The sequence below is a fragment of the Neovison vison genome, chromosome 4 (assembly GCF_020171115.1).
Source record: "Neovison vison isolate M4711 chromosome 4, ASM_NN_V1, whole genome shotgun sequence".
Classification (NCBI taxonomy): Eukaryota; Metazoa; Chordata; class Mammalia; order Carnivora; family Mustelidae; genus Neogale; species Neogale vison.
In genome coordinates, this window is record NC_058094.1 from 62,982,726 (window position 1) to 63,004,579 (window position 21,854).

At 39.5% G+C, this 21,854-nt stretch overlaps 1 protein-coding gene across 6 annotated transcripts in view; it reads left to right on the top strand.

The window, feature by feature from the left end:
* The window catches only part of NCOA2 (nuclear receptor coactivator 2), a 305,109-nt gene that overhangs the window by 160,918 nt on the left and 122,337 nt on the right, over window positions 1–21,854 (top strand). The window contains exon 1 of one of the 6 annotated variants that reach the window (XM_044245475.1): window positions 1,085–1,115. The exons of the other annotated variants lie outside the window; for them this stretch is intronic. The gene's annotated coding sequence lies outside the window, so the exon portion shown is untranslated. Of the gene's footprint in view, window positions 1–1,084; window positions 1,116–21,854 lie in introns of those variants that run through there. 6 annotated transcript variants of the gene reach the window in all.

The following is a 21,854-nucleotide window of genomic DNA, read 5'->3' on the forward strand; positions in this document are numbered from 1 at the left end:
GAAATTAATCAAACTGGCCAGACTGAAAGGAACTTTTGATTATTATTTTGGAAGATGGCTTTGGCCATGGGAACATTTTTCTTCTTGGAACAACTTATAAGTTACTTAATGAGGATTTATTCCTAACAAGAGTACCTTTTGGTGTTTAAAAGTGTGCTTAACGTGTGTTTTACTAAAACAGGGAACCCATTTCCAATATGTGGATAGCTATAATATCTCCAAAGTTTTTGTTATGCCAGATCTATGAGATTTAGATCATTGGGGGCCGGGCTCCAGAGAATGAATGAGAGAGCACGCCTTTTCTTCTAACTATAGCATTTATATCACTGCTCATAGGGGACTGTTGATGGGCAGCACGCTGCATTGTACTGAACGGAAGGCCATGCATCAGTGTTTGTTCTTCGCAGTTATTTTTAGCAGCAGAGTTAGAAATTGGGAGCATTTTCATTTTAGGATATACTTTTTTATTTATTATGGTAATTCCAAGAAGAGTAAATAATTTTAGACATGTGTTTTGAATGCATGTGGGCATTATGCCCTTGTGTGTGTGTGTGTGTGTGTGTGAGAGAGAGAGAGAGAGAGAGAGAGAGAGAAGAAGAAGAAGAAAAAGACATTCTCTTAATAACAGGAGGGGTAGAGGCTTAGTCTATTATCATAAAGCTCTGCTAATGTAGCTCCTGAGTCATGTGACTGCAGAAAAGGCTATTATCTCAATGAAAAGGAAAGCGGTTTTTAGAGCAAGCAATAGAATAGAAGCAGGAAGAATTTTCGAGTGTTCCACCATGCTGGATTGTCAAAGGGGGATCTGTCTGATCAGCAGCTAAAAAAGGATTTGTGAGGCTAGTTTGTCAGCTATCGTTAGAAACAAATGATAGAGGAGATAAGCGGCAGGGGGCTCAGCATGTGCTTAGGTCACATCAAGGCATAATGTTGGTCTGGTTTAATAGAGGAGATTTATCTCAGAGGCAATAAATGTATTGCTAATTGTGGGATTTGGGGGGGGTTGTGCTTTTTCGAAGAGTGATGTTTGGTATTTTTATTTACATCACTGGTGAAGAGGAAGACAAGCTGCTGAGCCCCGGTTTGAACTGCAGAGGCTGTGGACAGTTACAAAGGTGTGTTTCCCAAGTGCTCTGACTTAATATTTGGTAATGTTCTTGGAATTCTGTGTGCTGGCGGATTGGAGGTGCGTGCTGTCCAACAGAGGACCGAGCCTGACAGCTGGGCAGTGACAATGTTCTCAGGAACAGAGAGATTCAGTGCCGTCCAGACCGATTCTTTCGTGGTCCTTATTTCTTTTGTGTTTATTTCATGATTAAAGGTTTTTTACAGTGACTTTATGTGGCCAGATACAATCTCATGCTTGTTTTAGAAAATATTTTGATAATCTTTTAAGAAGAATTCAATCCAAATCTTAATCACTAAGAATAAATAGAAGCTTTATATTTGTATCTCTGTGGGTTTTTTTTTTCTTCTTTTTCATTATCCTTTTGTAATTCAAGCTTAAAAGAGCTTTACAGTGAATTTGAATTTACTTAATTTTTGGTTAGTTAATAAAGCTTTCTTTTTTGGCTGAGGCCTTGAATGAATGATTTTTTTTTAATTATATATAGTACCTAACTTTCTCTGATTTCTTACATCCTTATGCTATCACATGCAGAAAGCTAAAAACATAGTTAATCTTGAGACCGCTTGTCCACATTTTTCTCATGCTAATGCTATTAATTCTCTTAGCAGTCTGTACTTTGTTCTTAACCTTGGAAGGTGTAGTACTTAAAAATCTGAGACTGGGGAAAGATAATTGTAAGCTTTATCTGAAAAGGGTTAACTGTTAATGTTGTATACCCAAGGAATGAATTCACTAATACGTTTTTTATTTAACCTCTAGAGCAGATAATGCCCCACTTAGGAAGAATGTTTCCAAATCACCTATTTTGAAACTAAACTGTTTTGTACATACCTTTTTTATATATATATATACCTTCTTTTTGAAATTGACATTGGAGAAGGTAAATCTATCAGGCTATGATGCACTGTATAGACAGCATACAAAGAATTAAATTATTTTATCTTTTGCAGTAAAAGATGCTGAGAACTGCTCAAACGATTTTTAATTATAAGTGCAGGAGATTCTCTTTTTTTTTTTTTAAGATTTTATTTATTTGATAGAGACAGTGACAGAGATAGCAAGAAAGAGAGCATACAAGCAAGGAGAGCAGCAGGCAGAGGAAAGGGAGAAGCAGGCTCCCTGCTGAGTTTGGAGCCCATTTCGGGACTCGGGACTCGTTTGGAGGACCCTGGGATCATGACCTGAGCTGAAGGCACATGCTTAAATGACCTAGCCACCCAGGCGCCCCCAGGAGATTCTTTAACTGTTTATATCTACAAACCATTTATCTTAGCATGATAGAGTTTAACCATTTATATTATTGAGATTTTCTTTTTAAAAAGACACTGGCACTTTTGTCTATCTACTTAAAAAGACAGCTTGGTTCAAATAAACAGTTAATTAACTGTGATTGTGATCATTCTAGAATTTTTTTTTGAATCATAGGACTCTCCCGCATTCTTGTAAATAGGCTGTAAGACAGAGTTACATACTGGTTTAAGCCCAAGACTCACTAGCATCATATGTTAAAATTTTTGAATAATAAAATTTGTGTAGCTAGACTGATTGGGTTTTCCTTGTTTTTACTTTTAAGTTTTATTTTGTTGCCTTACCTGACTTTAAATCAATGCAAGGATTCTGGAAAAATTCAAGATGTTTTTACTGAGTACTTGCTGTTATTACAAGATACTCTTGGAAACACTATGAGAAAACAAAGGCAAATAAGATATTTAAACTAACAAGATAACATATCTGGCACTGGAACCCAGTCTCAATAAATGTAATTATCCTGGATCAGGAATTTTTTGTAAAACTCTTTGTCTAATCAGAGAATACATTCCTGATAACTCTGCAACTTTTTCCACAAGCAGACTTAAATGGTAGTTATAACTGGTCTCCATTTGGGCCAGTTCGTATGTCCTTTGTACTTAATGACAGAAATACGTTCATTTTTTGCAGTCTCATAAAACTAGAATAGTTTTTGTTTCTGATCGTGTTGCTTTTCTCCTAGGATGTCAAATATCAGTCCTTTACAATTTTAAATTACTTTTATAAAAGGGCAAATGATACATTGTGTTATCTACAAATATCTTTACTTTTGGAGGCTGGGGAGTAAGAACCCCAATCTTATTAGAGTTAAAAGACAGAAGTTTTGATGTCAGGGTAGTGTCTAAACAGGCCAGACGACTAGACTTGCAAATCCTGCTACACTTAAGAATTCCAACCACAATAATTAACCACAAATATTATAATCAGGTCTGATCTTGTCAGGCTGAGGGGGTTTGCTTCTTGGAACGATTTTTAATTTATAGGAAAGATAGGGTAAGAAAATACCAAATTAAAGGTGATCTTAGTATTCAGTGTTGTAAAACTCCCATCAAATATGTTTATAAGAGATTTTAGGGTTTGTTTGTTTGTTTGTTTGTTTTTAGAAAGTCAAAGTTTGGGTAGATTTTGGCAAGATGAAGGTGTTGGGCAATATTTTAGACAGTTTAATTCTTTGAAAGCGAAGGGGATATAAAAGTGATGAAGTAAAGAAGTCTGTGCAATAGCCTACAAATTGTTCCAAGGTACCTTTTACAGGGTTTACTCTAAAACTAATCACTCCTGAATGCTGAGAGAAGCTTCGAGTCCGTTGGCTTGCACATGTCTCCTACAGGTGTCGCCGTTCTTAACGTTAAAGAGAGAAGACTTGGCATTTCTGGTGTGTTGTTAACAGGTGTAGCAGTGACTCTTCTCACCAAGCTTACGGTTAACACACAGAGTTACAGCTTGTAATATGATGATCACTAACATAGGATAGTATAGACCTACATTAGCTTTAAATGTAAAGATAACTTAGTTATTAGTGTTTATCTATTTTTAAAGATTTTGTGAGAAACACCAGATGCTGTAGTTTTGACATTGAATGAATTGTTCTTTAAAAACCAGCTGAGTTGAGGGGTGCCTGGGTGGCTCAGTGGGTTGAAGCCTCTGCCTTCAGCTCGGGTCATGATCCCAGGGTCCTGGGATTGAGCCCTGCATTGGGTCTCTGCTCAGCAGGGAGCCTGCTTCCCTTCCTCTCTCTCTGCCTGCCTCTCTGCCTACTTGTGATCTCTGTCTGTTAAATAAATAAATTAATTAATTTTTAAAAAAAGCTGAGTTGAGAAATACTTTGAAGTAGAAGCTAGACATTTGGTTCCATCATTTTAGATAGCAAATCAGATTATAATAATAAATTAATTGGCTAGAATAAAGGGTTGTAAAAGCACTCTCTGAGATTTATATTTAAAATTCATTTTTTGTGTCTAAATCCTTAGATTCAAGTCAAAATAAATGATAAATATTATGCAAAAACTTTCTTGGATAACAAGAACTTCAGAAACTTTTGGTTTTTTTTTAATTGGCCTTTCCAAGTTTTTGCTTTCCTGCTTGAGAACTTTAAGTGAGAAATTTCAAATGTTAGTTTTATGTGTGTTTATTAAAGATAATATTTTGTGGGCTTTTATCTTTCCCATCTGTGATGAGGAATATGACAGTAGCAAAACAATTAATGATGATTTTGTTAATCATGAACTTAACTTTCATTGGAGCTTGTTATGTGCCAGGCATAGTTCTAAGGACCTCACATTTATTCATTTAGTCTTCTTTAAAAAATTAACATATAATGTATTATTTGCTCCAGGGGTACAGGTCTGTGATTCATCAGTCTTCCACAATTCACAGCGTTCACCATAGCACATACCCTCCCCAGTGTCCATCACCCATTCACCCCACCCCTCACACCCCTCTCCCCTTCAACAACCCTCTCAGTTTGTTTCCTGAGATTAAGAGTCTCTTATGGTTTGTCTTCCTCTCTGGTTTGGTCTTATTTCATTTTTCCCTCCCTTCCCCTATGATCCTCTTCTTGGTTCTCAAATTCCTCAAATCAGTGAGATCATAGGATACCTGTCCCTCTCTGATTGACTTATTTTGCTGAGCATAATACCCTCTCATTCCATCCATCATTTAGTCTTTATAGCAACACTGTGCTATTCCTGTACCTGTTTCACAGTTGAAGAAACAGAGACACAGAGAGGTAAAGTAGCTTGTCCAAGCTCACACAGCTTAATAAGTAGTAGAGTTGGATTCAAACAGGTAGTTTGCCTTCAGAATCTGTGGTCTAAATTACTATATAACTGGGTTCAAGTGGTGTTGCCGGTTTATTCTGGAATGAGAACAAGATGAAAAGAGGGACAGGAGAGAACTGTGTTAAGACTGAAATGATTTTGTTTCTCTGTGTTTGTACTTTGATGAGTTTTACTTCTGTTCCATTTCAAATATGTAAGATTAAAACATCATTCAATTGGTGTTTGGTTTGCACTGAAAAGAAACACATTCATGAAAAGTAACTCAGCTAAGGCAGAAATGTGCTTTCGAGGAAGGTGGTATGAGGGAGAGCATTAATACGGGGTAGTAGAGATTAGTGCAAGAAATGGACTGTGGATTACCATGAGATTAGCTTGGCAAGGAGAGGTTCTGAGTTGTGGGATCTGAAAGATGTGTATTACGTATTTTCTTACTTAGCTACTTTCCCTTTTTTCTGGCAAGTGGAGCCCTTTACTCACCACATTGCTGTGATGGAGCACACAGGTATTAAAACAACAGAGAATCTGAATTCAAACACTGAGAACAAACACCTCTGGAGTATAACCCATTGCCTTGAGATGTGTTGTAAGTCATTTCATAGCGACACAGATTCTTAGAGAGGAGTTCCCGTCTGGATAGTCTTTCGGAAGGGGATCCCTATGGTTCGTCAAACTTTAACAGCTAACAGGCATATTTATTCCTAGGTGATGTCACTTGTTCTCGTCAGTATTCATGGTAGGAAAGGCTGGACCTTACTAAATCCTTGTAGATTGGATTTGAGTGGGAGTGAGTGGGAGAGTAAAGTATGGATATAGCTTTATCATTTGTCTTTGGTCTTCCTTGATGTACCCTTCATTTTATTTCTAAAATGCAAAAGTAGCCAGTTTTATTCTTGAACTTAAATCCTCCTGCTCATTTCTTTAACTCTTTAGTGTAGGATTTTGTTAGGGTCTTCACTAGTACAGGAGAAGAATAACCGACTGTCCCTGGGGGTACAGAGAGGAAAGGATTGATCAGGGGATACTTAGTGGAGATGCTGAAGATTGAGCTGCTTCTTAGATGATCACCAGGCCCTAGTGGATTTACAGGGCACTCTGGGCCTCTGCTGGCCATCACAGGAGCCACTAGCCACAAGCGGCTTTTGATCATTTGAAATGTGGCTAGTGTTTTGACCACAGAATGCACTCAGATTTTGAAGACACTGCCCCAAAAAAGAATGTAAAATAGCTCAGTAATTTTTACAGTATTGATTGCATGTTGAAAAGATACTATTTTGAATACGATGTGTTAAAATATATTACTAAATTTAACTGCAGTGTTTCTTTTGACTTGCAGTGTGGCTACTAGACAGTTGGTGGCTAAGGGTGTCTTCTGTCCTCTGTTTTGCTTTGAGCCAGGAGGACAGCATGTGTAAAGGGAGGTGGCGTGAGGTAGCAGTCTTTCCCATAGTTGATACATCTGTGCCAAACATAAGGGATACGCTAATGAGCAGGAAGGTATAGACCCTTCCCAAGCCCACGGTCTTCTAATCTGTAACCAGATTAGAAGTAACCAGCAATTCGAAGTCCACATTCCTTGGCAGGGAATAGAAGGCCTCTATGATCTGCCTCTACCCTCTAGATTCATGGCCGCCGCCCCACCCCCGAACACTGGCACCTGCAGACACTGTCCCATGTTCTACATTTAATGAAAACTACAGCTGTTTCTCATTATTCACGGGGGTTACGTTCTTTAAAGTCATGGCAAACAGTGAATTAGTGAATGCGGAGCCATTGCTTCTAGGGAAAATAGAGTTAGGTTTCTCTGTGTCTCTGGTCATGACAGTTTAGTTATTTGATTAATACCTTTATTTTAAGTGTGTTTCTGTTAAATACACCTTCTTTAACATAGATTAACATTTAACACTTCACCAGCAGCATTCTAAATTGGGCCTGGATGCAGCATATCTAACACTCGTATTTTCTCCATAAGGCGCATCACAGACTCTTGTGCTTGAGAACATTAGACCTCACTTCACTATGTGTGGAAGCCATTTGAAACAGGGAAGTCACCAGTAAAGAGCACAAAAATGAGAAAAATGTGGCCCTGAGAATACGGCAGAAGGAATATTCCTTTTACAGTGTAAGAATTGAAACAGGGAGGCAGTGTCACTTTGTTCAAATAGGAGGTGCTATTTGTGGAGTACTTACAAGGAGCCAAGTAGTTCAGATAATAATGACTGTTAATAAAAGCAGCTGGCTCTCTTTCAGGAGGCAATTTCTGTGCATTAGTCTGTGTACTTACATAGTTGATCTCATTCAGTTTTCATACAAACTTTAGGAAGTGATTATTATTTCTGAATTTTACTGACGTGGAAACTGAGGCTCAGAGAGGTTAAGCACCTGTCCCAATGTGTTGCACAGTGATTGAACTATGAAAGCCAGAGATGAGCCAGGCTCTGTCTGCCTTGGGGGCTAAGGAAGGGGGGGGATGAAGTTCAATACAACTGTCATGCTCAGTAGGGCTTTTGTCTTCGGTGGGAGGGATGGAGTTCTGAATTCAAACACTGGAGGAACGGAGCCTGTGATACACCATTTACTGTGAAGAAAGGCTGAGAACCGCCACGTATTTGTTGACTGTGGTGGCAAAGGTGCTCTCCGTCTGCTTCAGCTGCTTCTGTTTCACCAACTAATCAAACATTTCAAACTCAATGCATATCTTTTTTCTGCTTTGTAACTTTGGCTCATTTGTTGCTCCATATGCCTTTATTATCTTGTGGTTTCCTTCTTTGTGTCTTTTCAACTTCTCTCTCTGCCCACGAACAGCTCTCCTGTATTCCATAGGCTGAGAATCTGTTAGACTCGAGTGATCACCCTTATCTTTGCCTGGAAGGAACTTGGGTGCCAGGTCACTCCAGTAGACCACTGGGCAGCCTGTAGATGGGACACCTGGGTCGAGTGCCTCATGATACTGGGATTGTGTCTTCTGTGGAAGGAGCTGGATAAAAGCTGCCTTGGAGGAGTCCCCTGAGGGTCTTTAGAAAGGGGTGTGGACATGCTTGTTAGGTCCAGAGCGGAGCACAGTCGAGTCTGGCGCTCTGTGACATATACAGAGACTATCTACAGGACTCTGTTTCTTGTGTTTCTTCACACTGGAAATTAGAAGGCTGATTTCGGTTCCCTGACTTTTCTTCTTGGTTGTTTGTAGAGTGTAGTCGTTCATGTAGATGAAGCTGGTCGGTATGTTTATTATCAGAGTTACTCATTGTCGAGTTACACATAGCTACCTCTGCCGGGGTAGAAATAGAATTCCTACAGTGACTTACTCCAGAGGCCCCTTTTGACTTCTCTGATCGGCTCTTTCGTCACCTCCAGATTCTTTCAACTCCCAGGTAACCTTAAGACAGTTGGAATTAGATTCTGGAACATAATTTTCTAATGTACTTGGTTGGATATGTTATCAGGGCACCTAGGATTAAGTAGGAAGACAGACAAGGTAACAGATGTAAACAGAAAGTTGTTTCTTGTATAAGGGTCATTGTGAGCACAACATACCAAAGTGAGAGAAATTGACCCAATTATTGCCAGATACAAAAAGCAGATTTTCACTGGAGTAGAAGGAGTGGGCTCTGGGTATAGAGATAAATTGGGGCAAAGTTGAGTTTATGGGGTCCTGGCATAATCCTAAATGTCAAACCACCTAAGTTCAGCAATACTTTGTGGTTCAGGCAAGTGATGCACTGTGTTCACTGTAGTTACATTTGGTATGTGAAGGTTGTGGGATTAGTCTGCAGGCTGGAAATGAACAGAAGCGCAGAGGGGCATATCACCATGACATGAGAACTCAAAAGGAAATTCAGGGAAGAGAAAAGTTTGTGTTTCTTTGGTGATACCAAGAGGAGAGAACAAAACCTTATTCGTTCCTAGCATAGTATTGTACGGTCTTCAGCTTTTGAGTCCTCTGTTTGTTGGTCAGTTCACATTGGAAGATCAGTAATTAACAACGTGTGCCAGTGCCAACCACGTGTGGCAGTTCTGGTGCAAACTATCTGTCCCTTTCATGATGTTACAGTTGAAGATCCCCATGGATAGACATTCCACAAACTTTAAGGTGATGTGTTCATCTTTTTTCTAGCAATATTTAACCTAGATCATTTTCTTGTACCATCACCTGACAGCTCTCCTGCTATATATATTTTGAGATAGTCGTTTAATGGCTTTTTTTTTTTTTAAGATTTTATTTATTTATTTGACAGAGATCACAAGTAGGCAGAGAAGCAGTCAAAGAGAGGAGGAAGCAGCTCCCGGCCAAGCAGAGAGCCCAGTTCGGGGCTCAACCCCAGGACCCTGGGATCATGACCTGAGCCGAAGGCAGAGGCTTTACCCCACTGAGCCACCCAGGCGCCTCCATTTAATGGCTTTTAATTAGAGAACATGAATAAGTGTGGAAAGGGCATGGACTTTGCAATCAGAGCTTGCTTTGAAACCTAGCGATTTAACATATAAGCTTTGAGACTTCGGACAAGTCATTTGACTTCCTTGAATTTGGTTTTTCTCTGTAAAACAAGAGATGATACCTGTTTTGTAAAACCCTGTGAATTAAATTAAATGATGCAGTGCCTAGTACAATGTCTAACACTTAATAATTACCAAACACCTAAAACACCTTTTCTCTGTGAGATATCCCTTCAGCATACTTGGTGTGTTTTCTTATGCATGTTTCATTTCCCCAGTAGTTTAACATGTACACACACACACACACCCGCTTATTTAAATAAGTTCTTAGTGTCTGTTCACTGACTAATTTCCCTACGAACCTGTTATTTCTAACTTCTAGAGCAACATAGAATCTCATGCTTCTAAGTGAATTGCAGATTTTAAATTTTGCCTTTATTCTTGCAATCTAAGAGCACATTTGCTATTTTATTTCTAGGATCAAATCATTTGGTTGATTCACATTAAACTGGCAATCAATAAAAATCTCCTGCTTATCCTCACTGAAGTGATCATCATCATGGTTTCCCCTGTTTAGAACTTCAGTTGATTCTTCCCCCCGCCCTGTCTCATTGCAAGATTCTCCCCTTCTTTTTGTGTGTAGTTACCGTGCTGTTTATGAAGACTATGTAGTAACCTGCTTAAGCTTTCTTAAATTTTAAAAGGTACAGAACTGCATACTAAGATTATATCTTAATAACCATGGTGAAAAACACTGAAACCAAGTATCTGTTAGAGGACATGAGACACACAGGTACGAAGACCTGCGTCTTGGTTAGCTCAAGAGGCAGCATACTTCAGGTAGGCTCTAGAGTCAGCAGCTCAGATTTTGGCCCCCATTTCACTCACCTCTTGGCTGTATTTGACTTTGAATGTGTTTTTTTATTTTTCTGGGCTTCAGAGAAGGGTAATAATAATGACTTCCTAGGGTTTTTTGAGGATCAAATAAAATAATACCGGTAATAGTGCAGGTATAACATAGCAAATGTTCAGTGAGGTTACCTGTGTTGGCAAAATAACTTTATACTCAATAGCAGTTTGTAAAATAATTTATCCAGTGAACTTTAAGGGCTTCTATGTCAGGCATTCTGATAAGAGATAAAGGATAGGATAAAGAGATCCTAGGATAAAGAGATGAAGCATACTTAGTCTCTGCCCCTCAGGGAGCTTTAAATTGGGGAGTGAAAAAGACATAAATAATTAAACTATACATGGTTAATGGTAGAGTTATATATAGGCTATTAAAAGATAGAAGAAGTGAATTTAATCTTGGGGAGAGGGCCATGTGGGCTGGGTTCTAAAAGATGAGAGGTAATCAGCCCAAAGGGGAAAGACACATGGTCTGTTCTATGTACGAGAAGCACAGGGAAGAGATGACAAGTACGTAGTGATGTAGTAGGTGAGGAACCCTAGACAGTTTACATTACCGCGTCAAACAGAATATGATGGGAGAGGAGCCTGGAGAAATAGGCAAGGGCTAGATCCCAAGACATGTGACATCTGAGGCAGCACAGACTTCCTCTTGGAAAGAAGAGAGTCTACTGAAGGTTTTGAGAAGGGCAATAATCTGGAGGTAAGGAAACTTAAGTGAGATAATCCAGGTAAAAAGCGGTGACGAGCTGAACTCGAAGCTCTAATGATTATCATAGTGACAAGAGGGGAGACTGTTTATGAGGCAAAGTCACATTGTTGATGATTTGATGGGAAGAATGCAGAAGCTTAAAGATGATGTTCAGTTCACAGTCGCTCTTCCAGGTGAGGCAATTTTGGGGTGCAGAGAAGGAACGGATGGACTTAATTTGGTGAGTTGGATTTTGAGGTGGAACCTCTGAGAGGTCAAGGCTGGAAAGAAAGATCTGGAAAACCATGGAAATAGGTGATATCACTGTGGGGAGTATTAAGCTGAAGTCCTTAGCCCAGTTTGGACATTTGAATTACCTGGAGAGTTTTTAAGCAAAATACTCATGGTCAGACCACACGTCCAAAGATTTAATGGGTCTGGAGTGGTGTCCTGGTCATCTTGTTTTATGTCCTATTTGTTTTGTTTTGTCTATATGTGTTTTTTAAATTGTGGTAAAATATGCATAACTTAAAATTAATCATTTTAACTATTTATAAGTACACAGTTTAGTAACATTAAGTATGTTCACAGTGTTGTTCATTTACAGAACTTTTTAATCATCCCAAGCAGAAACTGTGTACCTATGAAACATAACTTTTCATTCCCCCGTTTTCCCCAGCCACTGGTAGCTTCTGTTCTATCTTCTGTCTCTGAATTGATTATTCTAGGTGCCTCATAAAAGTGAAATCATAGTATGTGGCCATTTGTGTCTGACTTTTTTTTACTTAGTGTAATGTTTTCAAGGTTCATCTATGTTATGGCATGTGCCAGTATTTTATTCCTAAGACTAAATAATATTCCATTGTTTGTACGCATTTTGTTTATTCATCTGTTGATAAACATTTGGGTTATTTCCATCTTTTCGCTGCTGTGAATAATGCTGCTAATACTATGAATATATATGTATCTGTTTAAGTCCCTGCTTTTAATTCTTTGCAGTATTTAACCCAGAAGTGGAATTGCTAGATCGTGTGGTAATGTTGTATTTTTTAAAAGCTCCCCAAGTGATCTTTAAATATGTGGTTATGGTTGAGAACCTATGATACAGAACAAGGGTACTTAATCTGGAAGACCCATAAAATGGTCTTCGTGAGTTAGTGACTTCTTAGGAGAATTGTGTGCTTTGTTTTGTATATCTGTGGTTTCACGTTTTGGCTTTGATCCCATTCTCAGAAGAGTTCATGACTCCAAAGTGGTACTAGGAATCACTGTAGAACCTAATTTTAAAATAGACCAAGATTGGAGTAGACGTTTCCCCAAAGAAGATACAGAGTGGCCAAGTAAGCACATGAGAATCTGCTAAACATCATTAGTCATTAGGGAAAAGAAGGTGAAACCCAACAATGAGGTACTATTTCATATGATATAGGATGGTGATAATTTTTAAAAAAGGAAAATATTAAGTGTGGACGAGGATATGGAGAAACTGGAACCTTTGAACATGGCAAATGGAAAACTAAAATGGTGTATCCACTTTGGAAAGCAGTTGGGCAGTTCCTCAAAAAATTAAACATAGAGTTACCATATTACTCACTACTTTGATTCCTAGGTATTTATCCAAACGAACTGAAAGCTTATGTCTCTGCAAAAACTTGCATGCAAAAGTAGAAGCCCGAATGTCCGTCAGTGACGAGTGGATCAATAAAAAGTGGCATATTCATCCACTGTAATGTTTGGCCATACAGAGGAGTAAAGTACTGATAATGTGCTGCAATATTGCAGAAACTTGAAGATACACAGAAGGCCCCATATTATGTGAGCCCATTTATATGAAATGTCCAGATTAGACCAAATCCACAGAGACAGAAAATAGAGATCAGTGCTAAGGCATGGGTGAGAAGGGAATGAATAGTAATTGCATAATGGGTATGGGGTTTCCTTTTGGGGTGATGAAATTTTACAGAATTAGATGTGATCGTTGCAAAGTTATGTGATTAGACAAAATCACGAAATCTACATGTTTTTAAAAGGGTGAATTTTGACAGGATGGGGAGCCTGGGTGGCTCAGTGGAGTTGAGCCTCTGCCTTCGGCTCAGGTCATGATCTCAGGGTCTTGGGAGTGAGCCCTGCATCGGGCTCTCTACTCAGCAGGAAGCCTGCGTCTCCCTTTCTCTATACCTGCCTCTCTGCCTACTTGTGATCTCTCTCTCTCTCTGTGTCAAATAAATAAATAAAATCTTAAAAAAAAAATGAATCTTGGGGGTGCCTGGCTGGCTCAGTCAGTAGAGCATGCCTCTTTCTATCTCTGGATCATGAGTTCAAGCCCTACATTGGATGTAGGGATTATGTAAATTAAAAAGCTTAAAAAAATAAATGGGTGAATCTTATGGCTTGTGAATTATACTTCAGTAGAGCTGTTGAAAATAATTTTTAAAGGAGCACCTGGGTGGCTCAGTCGGTTAAGCGCCTAGTTCTTGATCTCAGCTCAGGTCTTAATCTTAGGGTTTTGAGTTGGAGCCCTGCATCAGGCTCTCCACTGGGCGTGGAGCCTACTTAAAAATAAATGAATGAATAATCAATCAGTCAGTCTTTGAAGAAGAAGAAGGAGGAGGAGGAGAAGGAGGAAACAGCCAATGGGAGGATTGGCTGAGATGGAGGTCTGGATACCTGCAAAGGGGACGATCCACAAAAGAGATGGGAAAAGAGATGGGAAGAGGATAGTGAAGCCATGTAGGAGGAGGACCTATGAAGAGTTCTTTGCTGTGGAAGCCTTGAAATAGAGAGATTGAGGAGGGCCCCTGGGGGGATGTCACCCCGACAGGCAAACCCAGCAGAAAGGCGAACATCACACACGGTGTTCCAAGGAGTCCTGCAGGTTTGGCAAGTGAATGTTGTGGAAGGCTAGGGATGCCATATTCGGTGGAGTGGCGGGGAAAGAAATGTAATTGTTTTGGATCCTGAAGTGAGTGGAAGGGAATTGGAATAAACCACAGGCCCAGATTCCCTTATTTTGAATCTCAAAATTGAACAAACTCTGAAAATGGAAAGGTTTTTATAACTCATTTGGCAGTAGAACCTGACCTGAATGGATGTGAAATAATTTGTAATCTTCATTTGTCCCAGTTGATGTGAATATTCATACATTTCACTGCAGAAATAATATTGAATTCGATTACAGAATGTTTCCACAGGCTCCTGTGGGGATGCTGTGATAGATGGTGTATGCCCCATGTTCTCTTCCTAAGATTAACGTGTATCTGTCTATCTGGGTTCTAAATTCTTTGGCCGCCAAGTGTTTTGGATAAGGGACCACAGAACTATAGTCATTGGGCAGGTCTGGTTATGAAGGAACAATGTGAGATTGAACAGTTGCTAAAGAAGGATTCAGGCTTAGGTACATGGGATTTTTTTAGGATGGCAATGACCTGAGTGTGCTTATAGGTTCAAGTAGAGAGGAGGAGGGAGAAATTTTGGCAAAAAGAGGCTTGGTAGCAAAGTCTCGGAGAAGATGTAGAGGGAAGCAGGAGATGGGGTGGAATGTTGGTGTTTACAAGAGGAGGGATCACGCATCCTCTGAGATACCAGGAATGATGTTGACGATAGTGGTGGATATCTTTGTGAGAAGGAGGAAGGGAAGTTGAGTAAAGTCAAATTGAACAGCTATTTGCTGAAGTGGTAAAAGCTGGAAATAATTGTTGGCATAAATAGAAGGAGCTGACTTGAGAACAAATAAAAGAGTTGGCAGGCAGGACTACGGGTCCAAGTCAAGTTTAGAAAGCCTTAAAATGTCTGTGGGGCTATTCTGCCCCTCAGCTGTATGATTTTCTGTGTCAGTGCCACTTCCACGAGTAGAGAAATCTTGGGATTAAGTTTTGAAGAGTAAATCTTGGGAGAGGAGATGTGTGAAAGGGAACTGAGGGTGCCCGGGGGCTGGTGGTAGCTGCAGCTAGGTAGGGAGGGAAATGGGGTAAGGGCAAGGCACAAGGGACTAGGGTTCCTTGTCCATGGAAGACCAGTGATTGAGGAGGAAGACAGTAAGAAACTTAGTGTGCTGGGAGATGGTGGGAGAAAGTGACATTCAAGTGGCAACAATTCTGGGTGGTAACAAGACTCAGGGTGTGATCGTAGGAGGCAGTGGCTAAAGTGAAATGGAGGTGAACTTTGTTGGGGCTGAGACAGATGAGGACCTCTGAGAATGCATATCAGCTCATCCACACAGATTTTGAAATCACCCAGGATGATGACCTATTTGGGCTGAAGAGGAAGAACTAATTACAGCTCAAGCTTTTCAGTAAATGTGGAGGATTGAGAGGCATGTTGGTAAATCTCCGACTTGAATACAGATGGAGGGTGTTTTATAACATGGGTTTCAAAGAACAAGATCTTTATGCAAGGTAACCCTTGTACTAGAGCCGTGACCTAATAGCTGCTCTGAGGAGTGTATTGCGAGTATGACCGCACCTTCTCCCCCAAGTATGTGTGTAATGAGGGAATGGGCAGCTTCTGGAATGGACTACAGGGGAGGCCCAGCAGGGGTGCCAAAGTAGCTCCATACTCTGTAATCGGGTCAAGGGTGTAGGGGAATTTGTTAGCAAGAGTAAAGGCTTCAGAATGCACAGGGAGAGATGTAGGGTGGAGTAGAATTGTTACAGGTTGTATTAGGGAAGAAGCACAGGTTAGATTAAAAATAATGGGTGGTGACCAAATGTGAGAGTAGTTTCATCTTTGCTCATATTCAAATACCAAATACACTAGAATAGAAAGATTGTGAGGGGTTTTCCTTTTTCTGTTTTAAAATTTTTATTTTATTTTATGTACTTGTTTTTGTATGTATTCCCATTATTTTAATACAAAGGTATGTAGCATAGTGTTGGTTTGGACTTTTTATTCTGGACTGCTAATACTCAGATTTTCCTAAATGTCATCTTGTTATCACACATGACAGCTGTGTTTTGTGTCATCTGCCTATCTGATGAATAGATAGTTGGGTATTTTTTTGTTTTTTTTTTTTGAGTCACTGATTAAAAAAAATAAACCAGACTAGACTGGAGAACTTCTCTTTGTTTATAATAACCAGTTAATTAATGCCAAGAATGTTATTCCACAACCTGGACTGATTCTTCATTGTCATCAGCCCTGTAGTTCTAAGTCTGCTTTCCTTTCCAGATAGTGCTGGGCAGGCTTTGGCTGATCACCTGGGGTCCTTCTGCAAGGGATTCTGGTGTCATTGGTCTGGGGTGGGGACAGGAAATCCATACATTTAAAAGCTCTGTGGATGATTCATTAGCAGCCAACCTTGAGAACCACCAGTGGAACCCATATTTTTCTTTCATCTCCACAGTGACACTCTGTCAGATGCCTAGGGGACTGGCACATACTGTCCCTGTGCTGTATCCCTGACTCAGCATTCTTTTATCAAAATAGAAATGAAGTTCTTGTAAACATTTTAAAGGTATTCAATTCCTAGTAATCAGTTTAAATTATAATGTCATGCCATAATCTTCAAATTAGAGTGTGTTAAAAAAAATCATAATACCTATTATTATTGTCTATTTTGCTGAAATGGGAACTCTCATACCCTGCTGAAGTGATTGTAAGTTAATAACAGCTTTTTTGGAAAACAACTTGATAATACCCATAAATAGACTTAAATACAGTCACACCCTTTGATCTAGCAATCACATTTCTGCGACTGTTATATTGAGACTATTGATTACTGTTTTTTTAATTTTATTTTTTTAAGATTTTATTTATTTGAGAGAGGGAACATGAGCGGAGGGGAGCTGCAGAGGGAGAGGGAGAAAGAGACTCCCCACTGAGCAGGGAGCCAGATGTGAGACTGGATCCCAGGACCCTGAGATCACGACCTGAGCCGAAGGCAGACACTTAATGACTGAGCCACCCAGGTGCCTCAGAGACTATCGATTATTGTTAATAATCAGAAATATGGATCAGTATTTATATAAAAGGTTTTTATTACAGTGTTATTTATAATAGTAAAAAATGGAAGCAATCTTAGTAATTAACTATAAAAAATGATTAAATACATTATGGTGGGCACCTGGATGGCTAGTCATGACCTTTGGTTCAGGTCATGATCCCAGGGTCGTGGGATCGAGCCCCATGTTGTTGGGCTCCCTGTTCACTGGGGAATCAGCTTCTCCCTCTCCCTCTGCCTTCCACTTCCCTTGCTCGTGCTCTCTTCACTCTCTGACAAATAAATAAAATCTTTAAAAATAAATATGGTATCTTCATATGATGGAATAGCTTAGATCCACTAAAAAAACTGTTTATGAAGACATTTAATATCATGGAAAATTTTTAGTGTGTAACATTAGGAAAACAAAGCATGTATAAAATTGTATATATATAGTTTGTGCTTAATTGTATATATATATATATACACAATACATCTTAAAATACTAAGCAGAAATGTTTTTAAGTTAATGGTGATTATCTGGGTCATGGAACTATATGCAATTTTATGTGTTAGCATTTTGTATTTTCTAAATTTTCTATACTAAGCACGTATCACTTTTATTATGCAAAACTAATAAAACTTTTATAAAAGTAAAATTCTTGGGCACCTGGGTGGCTCAGTTGGTTAAGCGACTGCCTTTTCAGATTGTGATCCTGGAATCCTGGGATCAAGTCCTGCATTGGGCTCCCTGCTGGGTGGGGAGTCTTCCTTCTTCCTCTGACCCTCGCCCCTCTCATGCTCTTTCTCTCTCACTCTCTCTCTCAAGTAAATAAATAAAATCTTTTAAAAAAAATTAAAATTAAAAAATAAAATTCTGGGTTTTTTCTTTTTTCTTTTTATTTTAAGATTATTTATGTATTTATTTGACAGAGAGAGAGATAAGCAGAGAGTACAAGCAGGGGGAGCAGAGGGAGAGAGGGAGAACTAAGACCCTGGGATCCCAGGTCCCAGGATCCTGGGATCATGATCTGAGCTGAAAGCAGACGTTTAACCAATCGAGCCAACCAGGCGCCCTAAAATTCTTACTTTAATCTCTTTAGCAAAATTCATTTTGGATAAATTGTTGGAGAAGTCATTCTTGCTTATAATAATCACCAGTGTGTTTTCTAAATATTTACAGACCGCCCCTCTATCTATTCAACAAATTAGCCGGGTTATCAACATTAAGCTTAAAAGCCGTGGTGCTTGTTGTTACTGTTGTTCTTTATATGTTTTGAAAACAGCATTACTGCACAGAACATATAGCTCACCCTTCATAGTGTACAATTCAGTGGTTTTTAGTTGATCCACAAATTGCATAACCACCACCATCTAGATTGAGAACATTTTCATTAACCTGAAAAGAAACCCTGTACTAATTAGGAGTCACCCCCCATTTCCCTTTCCCCTTAACCCCTGGCAACCACTAATCTGCTTTCTGTTTCTATGGATTTACTAATTCTGAAGCGTTCATATAAATGCAGTTGTACACTGTGTGGCCTGCACCAGTATCCTATTCGCAAGTCTTCAGCCCCTCCCCCCTCCACTGCCAGAAATATCATTTATGCTCCCACCATGCCAGTCTTTCTAGCATTGCTGTGACTTTACCATCTCTGGCTCAGAACTTTTCGTTGTGCCCCTAGTTTATGAAATCAGCAGGAACTACTACTCATTCTAGCATTTGAGGTTTTTTTGTCCTCTGACTCTACAAAGTAGGCACTTACTAAATATCTGGTGAATAAATGAATCCAATGAATAAAATGTACTCTGCCTTATCTGACCCTTTCCTTCTCCCTCAGGGAAGAAGATAATTACTCTGAGTTAGTCGGATTTCAGGTCACTGATGGGGCAAGAAACCCTCTCTCTGAAGTTTAGGGCAGTGATAAACTTTAGCAAGCATCCAACGACTGTCAGCGAGGCTTGGTGGAGGGCTGGCCGCCCCCCTCCCCAGGCCACCCCCAGAGGTCCTCATTCCCTCCCGGCTGGGCTTTTGAAGCGTTGGTGATATAGTGGTGAGCATAGCTGCCTTCCCTCAGGCTGGGCTAGAGCCAGACTGTGCATTTGTGACCGTTCCTGGGCGGCACTTTTAGACCACAGTTCCAGGGCCTGATAGCCGGCCGGGAGGGAGAGAGGGTGGGTGAGGACACAAAGATTGGGGCTCCCCAGTGGCCTAGTGCTGTGTGTTACCAACAACTCTGGCCCAGCCTTGTTCTCCATTAGCTGTAGCAGGCGCTCTGCTCCTATCTCCTGCCCCAGCTCCCCACCCCAGCTTCACTTTGGAAAATTGTGCCCACTCTTCCAAACCCAGCTCAGGTGTTCATAAAAGCTTCACCACGGCTCCCCACAACAAGAAGCAATTTTCTCCTTAGTAGAACTTTGTATTTCTCATATATACTGGATTCTGATAATTCCATTCTTGTTTCTTTTTCCTATATCCTTGATTTCTTGAGACTAAGTTGAGTTTCTTACTCAGTAATTGTACTGCTGTGTCCATAGAACACAGTAATTTGCCCTTAGCATCTTACTTAGTAATTATCAGTACAGTTGAACATCAGAAGGAAAGAAATGCAAATAGATTTTTGAATTAAAACCCTATAATTTAGGTTATATTTTTAATACCAAAAAGAGACCTACCTGTATTAATGAGAAACTTAATCTCATATGAAACGTATTTCTTCAGGAACAAATGTGTTTTTCTCCTAAGTAACAGTCATCGCTCTAGGTTTTGAAACATTGGCCTAAAACAAAACACCAAACTAAAGAAATCATATGCCTGTGTTATGTAGACACACGTGGTATGTCGTGATAGCACTGAGAGCCAGCTGAATTTTCTCCATGTTGTCGAGCCCAACTGCTGCCATGGTTTGGGTTTCAGCATGAATTCTTAACCCTTTCTTGGTTTTGGACCACACAAAAGGAATATGATATAGTTAGCTGTCTCTGAGGTGTCAAGTAATTATCTTAATTTCTTGTGTCATTTCAAGTTTATTGCTTGCCTATTACGTTTAAATAAGATGCAGCTGTCTTACAAATCTTTATCCACAGGTGTAGGTTCTATAAAACAATTATTTTCACATTGTAGGACTAATGGAAAAAAAAAAGGTGGAGAACACTACATTCTCTAATAGGAGTTGGTTTTAATCTTTCCAGTGTCTATTCTAGGCTATTTATTTAGTCCTTTAAGTGATTATTATTTGAAACACACTTTAAGCTAATTTGGGTCTGAATTCTATAAACTACCCAGTAGGTAATTAGGAGCTACCATTCTTGAGTCCAATTATATTTATAGTTCTACAGAACACCATAACTCTCCATCTGAAGTTATTAAAGGGAGAAAACCCTCCATTTACAACTCTCCAGGACAACTCTGTTCTCTTCAAAAGTCCTCAAAACCTGAGGGCTCTCTGGCCTCGGATCCTGAGGTCAGAGAATTGAACTCTATTGTACATAGTCAAAATAATAACAATATGGTTATATTTCTGAAAGCTGTTTGTGTATCCCAAGTTTGAAACTTGAACCAAAACATAAATCTCCTGTCAACTACTATAGTATGGTCAGTTTCAGCAATTACTGAGATCCAACATTTGAGAGAGGAAAAAAAAATAGTGTTTTGGTTCATATTTTTAGATGCCAACTTTATTTAAAAAATGTTTTCAGAATAATGATTCTTATAAATAACTTTCTACATTCTAGTAATTCTCAGTAAATCATTCTGTGGGTATGTTATTTGCAGGTAAAAATGCTTAATTTGGTTTATTTTTATAAAACCAAATTGGATGGGGGGGTGGGGCTGTCATTGTGGAGCTGCCCTTTTCTATTTTTAATGGCAACCGCTGCCTCACAGCAAGTAGTGTTCAGAGTTATTGTAATGATGCAACTGAAAGAAAGTTTATAGGAATTGGTACGGTGAGAAAATGATTCAGACGGCCTCCCATCAAACCAAGTTTTTCCTCCTTGCTCATTTTCCACTTTTGTGGAAGAGTGGTAGAGAACAGAGAAAAAAGAACAGAAAAAAAAAAAAAAACTTCAGAGAGACTTCTCACACAGGTTTTACCCTAGTGAGGAAACATTTTTTAAACTGCCAAAGGGGCTTGTCACCCTGTGCTAGTTTTTCCTCTAAGCACAAGCATTGAATTTGGTTCCTAATACTTTATCCCTGGGATGTGCTGACAATTTTGCCCGTGTTTTGTTTTCCTGTTTGATTAGAGATAAAGAACTCCCAAGAAAGTCTGAGTTAAAATGAGTGAGAATGAGAAAAGGCAGGAAAGAATGAGTATCCCAGGTCTTCATCTGTGGCACCCAGAGACTGCGGTGGGAGGTAGCTGGCTGAGCTTGCTGCCGGGAGAGTGCCCTGGACCATCTCCAGAGGGAAGCGACTAATGATGCAAGAGAGAGAAGTGGTTTTAGTTTTATGCACCTTGAGCTGGGGGAAAAGTAGAAGGGAGTCTTTCATTTTTCCTGCTGGAATCCAGGAAGCCTTTATAAAGAGGATGGTTTTTCAGCTGAGCTTAAGGGATAGGATTTTCCTGAGGAAGAAGAGCAATTTAGTAACCTTTGCTGGAAGGCTCTTATGATGTGGGTATTTTTCTTGCTCTAAGAGAGTCACATCAGTAGGAGAGAGAATATGAGAAAATATGAGAAAGTTCC